Genomic DNA, 6,495 nt, shown 5'->3' on the forward strand with positions numbered 1-6,495 from the left:
GAGAGAGAGAGAGAGAGAGAGAGAGAGAGAATTTTTAATATTTATCATTTTTTAGTTCTCGGCGGACACAACATCTTTGTTGTTATGTGGTGCTGAGGATCGAACCCGGGCCGCACACATGCCAGGCAAGCGCGCTACCGCTTGAGCCACATCCCCAGCCCCATGTGCATACATTTTGAATGCTTGTGCAATATTAAGACAAAGGAGAAAAAAGAAAGCAGTAAGAAGATTCCTTCTTACTTCTCATTTTAAGGAGATGTCACTGTCAACCCAGCCAATCCAAGCCAGTTTGGCATCTATAATTATGACATTTTTCAACAATCTGAGGGACTTGAGCACTTTAAAGACCCCACCCCCCAATATCTTTTTGCTAGATTTTATGATATAATAAAAGCAATTTTCAGGAAATTCTGCCACAATTAAATATTTATTAGCAGGCAAGCATACAAACAGTAAGCAACCTATTTTTTTCTTTTTTTAACTTGGTAAAGTCTCCCTCCTTGGTCCATAAGGAATTATGATGGAAGTACTTTGCATGAAACTTTTATTGGAAGCAGATGCTACAATATTCTAACAACATGATTAGGTAAATGTCGAGTCAGCTGGGGAACAGAATCCTCAAGCCTAAATAAACTATCAACTACATTAAGTATTTCAAGATAAGATTATAATGGAGATATCTTTATGGCATTATCTCTATGCTTTTTAAGTCTCTCCGTAAAAATGATTTAGTGCAAGTGAAAAGTAAATAAAATATATTTGCAAGCTGTGGAAAAAACAGAGCAGAGCTGAGCCCTAGAAGATGGATCTCCTTTCCAAAGACTCTGTAAAGCCCATTCAGGCAACAGTGCAGATACTTGTGTAATATTATTAGTATTTCAGTTTAGGGTTACAGAATTAGCATATCAGGGATAACAAAAGTTTTAAGGGTATCAGTTTCCTGATCACACACTTCCACATTTGCCCTTTACCCAAATCACATTGATTGGTCTTTCTCATCACCCATTTTCACAGTCACCCTGCACCTCCCAAAGTCTACAATGGTACATTGCCTTCAAGATATCACACCTCCTAGGTACTTAAAAAAAGAGATGATCTAAAACATTGTTTATGGTAAGTGTCCTTTAACTATTAATCAAGGCAATTGGTCTGTTCTTTTCTTTATATTCTGTAGTACATATTTACTGGTTTGGGTATCAGGTTAATGCTTTCTCGTTAAATAACTCGGCACAAAAACATGGATAGAAGTGCTCTTCCTCTATTTTCTGCAAGATTTTATGTAGGATTGATATTGTTTCTTATGAAATGTTGGTTAGAATTTACCATCTGGGATGGAGTCATTTTATGATAGCTGATTTACTTATGAATTAAATTCTTTAAACAGATGTAGGGCTGATCAGATTTTCTAGTTTATCATTGGAAATTTGTTTTTAAGATTCTTAAGATGCATTTCTACTAGTGAAACATACCAATACTGAAGTTATATAATTTATAGTAATTGAGTTCTTGATATGTTTGTATCTAATTTTAAGATTCCAGTTTATTATATCATTCTGTTTTCTTTGTCTGCTTTAAATCTTATTTGACTTCTTTTTAAATGTCATCTAAATCTCATCTTTAACAAAATATCTTATTCATTTTACTTTCTCATTTTTTGCCACATCCTCCCTCCTTTTTCATTTGTTGTTATCTAGATTTTAATGGGGATATATAGTCTTTTCTCAAGTGGTCACTATGTGGTTTTTTTTTAATGAGAGAGAGAGAGAGAGAGAGAGAAATTTTAATATTTATTTATTTTTTTACTTTTTGGCAGATACAACATCTTTGTTTGTATGTGGTGCTGAGGATCAAACCCTGGCCGGATGCATGCCAGGCCAGCCCACTACCGCTTGAGCCACATCCCCAGCCCTATTTTTTTTTTACATAGCAAACTTCAATGATGTATTTAATTTGTTCTTATATGTCTTTTGTAGCATCTCAGATTTATTATTATTTTTTTTGCATCTCAGAGTTATTAAATGTTATACTTTAAAGTGCTATTTAAAATAGTTTCCAAAACTATTTTTAATGTGAGTCTTTTCTTAAATAAGGCAAGGTTTTGAATTTCTGGGGACTTTAAAAAAAATCATCTTCTAGTATTTGAATGAGTTTGGGTGAATCTCCATCCATGTTCAAATTTTTCCTTTTAATATTTTCAAGGTATTTTATTTTCATCTTGCTTCTAGAGATATTGTTGAAATGTGTAGCTCTGAATGTTTTTCCTGATTGGCTCCTTCCTTTGAAGCTTTTAGAAATTTCTGTTATCTCTGATTGATTCTTTAATTACTGGTGTGTTCTTCCACTAACATTACATAGCAAGTGCTTGGTGCCTAAATCACATAGAAACCCAGGCTATGGCATCTAAGGCATCAGCTTTTGCAAAATATCGGCACTTTATTATAGGTTGACTGGCAAGGAGAGAAGAAGCGTGGTCAAAATTGTCTTCAGGGTCTCCTAATTGGGAAGGAAGGTAATTGGCCTGAGGTAAGGGGAATGGAGAGCTGATTGCTTGTAATCAGGAGTTGGGATAAAATTGTCAGCACCTAGTAAGCCAGTGCAGGGAATCTTGGATAATTTTGTGATTCTTCTTGCACTGTTGACAGAATTCCTTGCTTCTATCTAGCTCCACCAAACCCTGTTCTAGTTCTTCCCAGCCCACTCATCAGAGACTTTTGGTTTCATCAGGTTTCAAAGTCATTTTGGATCAGGTCTTTTTTTTTTTTGAGGTGGTACTGGGGATTGAACTCAAGGGCACTTGATCACTGAGCCATATTCCCAGCCCTATTTTTTGTATTTTATTTAGACACAGGTCTCACCGAGTTACTGAACGCCTCACTTTTTGCTGAGGCTGGCTTTGAACTTTCTCAATCCTCCTGTCTCAGCCTCCCGAGCTGCTGGGATTACAGGCGTGCGCCACCACACCTGGCAGATCTTAGGGTTTTACACCTGATTTTGAAAAACATCTTGAACAAATTTTAGAAACAAGAAAATTAGAGTTTTATGACTCTTTCACTAATACTTCCTCTTTTAACAATCTCTGAGTTCTTATAGAAAGAATGTTTTGCTGCGGTCTGAATGTTTGTGTCTTCTCAAAATTCTTATGTTGAAAACCAGTCCTCAGTGGATGGAGATGCTGAGGCTGCAAGGACAGAGGTCTCTTGAGTGAGACTAGTGCTCTTATGAGAGAGGCCCAAGGGAGATGTGTGCCCCTTTTCTACTATGTGAGATTGCTTGGAGAAGGGACCATGCATGAGGCTCCAGCCTCACCAGACACCAAATCTCCTGACATCTTGATCTTGGAATTCCAGCTTCCAGAACCATGAGAAATAACTCTGTGTTGTTTATAAGCCAGTTTATAAGCCACCCAGTATGTTTGGTATAATGGACTAAAAGGATAAAGATGTGTTTCATTTATTATTGGAAATGATTCCTCATCATTCTTTAAATATTTTTCCTCTTGTTTTCTATTATACTGTCCTTCCTAAGGTTCTATTATCTGTACACATTTTTATTTTGCTTTTGTTGGTCTTTTACTTCTCCCTTTTGGGTAGTTACTCACGTGTTTCTTCCATTTTCTAATTCATCCCTCAGTTATATATTTCAATTCAACTCTTACCTAACTACCATGACCCTTCTAGCAATTATCTTATTTTTCAATTGTTTTTTTTCTTTTAATGTGTTCCTACTCTAATTTGCATTAAAAAGATCTTGTGTATTATTTGAGATGGCTTAGTTTGTTCTACTAGATTTATTTATATTTTTGACTTGTTTGTTCTAATCCTTCTGTTTCAGAAAGACCATTTTATTATAGGTATATTCTTGTCTCCGCAAGTGGTTTTTCTCTTCAAATTTATTACTTCATTTTATTGGGACATTTCTTCCTAGCCATATCAGATATCCTGTTAGAAGTGAGTCTGGGAGATGGGATCTCCAATCACAGAGCCCTGTGGGTTTCAAGAGAAAGATCTGACATGGTGTATGTTTGGAAAGGTCCAGAAGACAGGAAATTACAGAATTACTTGTCATTTAGAAAAACTCTTCTTCCAGGTATGGTAGCCCACAACTGTGATCCCAGCAATTTAGGCAGCTAAAGCAGGAGGATCCAACTTCAAAGCCAGGCTCAGCAAAAGCAAGGGGCTAAGCAACTCAGTGAAACCCTGTCTCTAAATAAAATCCAAAATAGGGCTGGGGGTGTGGCTCAGTGGTTGAATGCTCCTGAGTTCAATCCCCAGTACCAAATAAGTAGGTAAGTAAATAAATAAATAATGAAATACAGTAAATAAAAAGAACTAGGGAAGTAGCTCAGTGGTTAAACACTCCTGGGTTCAGTCACTAGTACCCCCACTTCCCCCAAAATTAGAAAAATTCTTCTCATTTAGATTTCAAATTTTATCTTTTATTTTAAAAATTTTCTTTAAATATGGAATGCTTCATGGATTTGTGTGTCATCCTTGTAGAGAGGCCATGATAATCTTCTCTGTATCATTACAATTTTAGTACATGTGCTGCTGAAGTGAGCACAAATTTTATCTTTTGATAGATGCCAAATTGAGAAGGAAGTCTCATTCTGTTATTCTATTAGCTATTAAAGGAGGTGCATTAAAATCTCATGGCATAATTGTAGACTCATTAATGTAACCATTTAGTTATGTCAGTTTTGTTGAATGTATTTTCAAATGTGTAATTGTGTGCACATAGATTTAGGATTTTTATGTCCATCTGATGGACTATGTCTTTCATTATCAAACATATCCCAGTGACTGTGGTGATGCTCTCATCTCTTTACTTTCAAATATTATGCATCACAGTATTTATGTTGTATGTATTCTAATTACCATATCATTTAAAAATTGAGCCTGATATCTTATTCTTTTCTTGAAATATCCATTTGACTTAAATTTAATTATTGATATATTTGAGATAATAGCAACAGTCTTTCAATTTACTTTACATATGACTGATGTCTTTACATTCATTATTCTATTCATTCTTGTCTTTTTTTGAATTAATAAGATATTTGAAATTATTTTATATTTCTATATTTAATTGGAAAATGTATACTTTTTTCTAGTTTTTTTTAGTGGTTAATTTAAAGATCATTACTTTAGAAAACAGATGTGTGATTTAAAGCATTTAATAAAATTAGGAGTTTGTCAATTCCTCTATAATGCCAGATTCTAGAACACTTGAACCCCTAATCTGCCTCTCATCATTTAACAACTATTGTCATGCACGTTGGTTCTACATATATTTTAAATCTCACAACACATTAGTTTTATTATTTTGTATAGCTAACATAAATATCCTTCTATTTAAATCTCATTCACCTTCACTGCTTCTTATCTTTCTAAATAGCTATTTGGGATTGTCTTCATTTTGCCAGAAGAACCTTAGGAATTTCATTTGTGGCTTCACCCCTGAATTTTCTTATATGTTCTTGCTGAAGGTGTATACCTTTTTTTTTTTTAAATCTTTTTAAAGAAACAATTTTGGTTTCATTGATTTGTCTATTGATTTCCTGAGTTGTCACTGATTTCTGCTGTAGTTGTTATTTTATTAGGCTGACTTTTGTTTTAAAGTGCTTGTCTTAGCTTCAATTGCTTTCCTTTTTCTAATTTCTTAAGGTAAAAGCTTACTTATTTTAGATATTTTCCATTTCTAGTTTATGCATTAAATAACATAAATTCCTACATATTCATTGATTTTTCTGTATTCCACCAAATTTGATGTTATATTTAAAAATTTCTCAAGACCTCTTTGACACATGTATAATTTAGAAATGTTATTTAATCTCACATTTGTTTCTAGCTATTTCTCTGTTGTTCATTTGTAGTTTAGTTCCCTTATAGTCTAAAAACATATTTGTAGCCCAGCGTGGTAGTGTACGCCTATAATACCAGTGGGTTCAGAGGTTGAGTCAGGAGGATCACAGGGTCAAAGCCAGCTTCAACAATTTATTGAGGTTCTGAGAAATTTACCAATACCCTGTCTCAAAATAAAAATTAAAAGGGTTTGGGATGTGGCTCAGTGATTAAGTGCCCCTGGATTCAAACCCTGGCACCAAAAACTAATAAACAAACAAACAAATAAAAACATACTTTCTATGATATCTATTCTATTAAATTTGTGAAGATGTGTTTTATGGCACAGAATGTTGTCTTTGTTAATATTTCATATTAACTTGAGAAGAATATAGATTCTTTTGTTGTTGGATGGAGTTTTCTATAAATGTCAATTAGGTCAAGTTGATGTTATTCAGTTCAATTCCCTCTTAACTTATTTTTTCATTGTTGGAATTACTGATAGAGGGATGTTGAAGTTTTCACTTTAAAAGTGGCTTTGTAAATTTCTCTTTGTCATTCTGTCTGCTTTTGCATTAGGTATTTTGACATTGTCTAGGTGCTTGCACATTGTAAGAAACTAGAAACTGATGTGACTCCATTTTTTGAGAAACCA

At 34.1% G+C, this 6,495-nt stretch overlaps 1 non-coding gene across 1 annotated transcript; it reads right to left on the bottom strand.

Annotated features, from left to right (window-relative positions):
• Nucleotides 1-4,453: 4,453 nt before the first annotated feature.
• Nucleotides 4,454-4,560, bottom strand: LOC144376559 (U6 spliceosomal RNA). Its single transcript, XR_013437144.1, has one exon. It is a non-coding gene; the product is annotated as a U6 spliceosomal RNA (small nuclear RNA).
• Nucleotides 4,561-6,495: the final 1,935 nt, after the last annotated feature.

Source organism: Ictidomys tridecemlineatus, chromosome 3 (assembly GCF_052094955.1).
Source record: "Ictidomys tridecemlineatus isolate mIctTri1 chromosome 3, mIctTri1.hap1, whole genome shotgun sequence".
In the NCBI taxonomy this organism is placed as follows: domain Eukaryota; kingdom Metazoa; phylum Chordata; class Mammalia; order Rodentia; family Sciuridae; genus Ictidomys; species Ictidomys tridecemlineatus.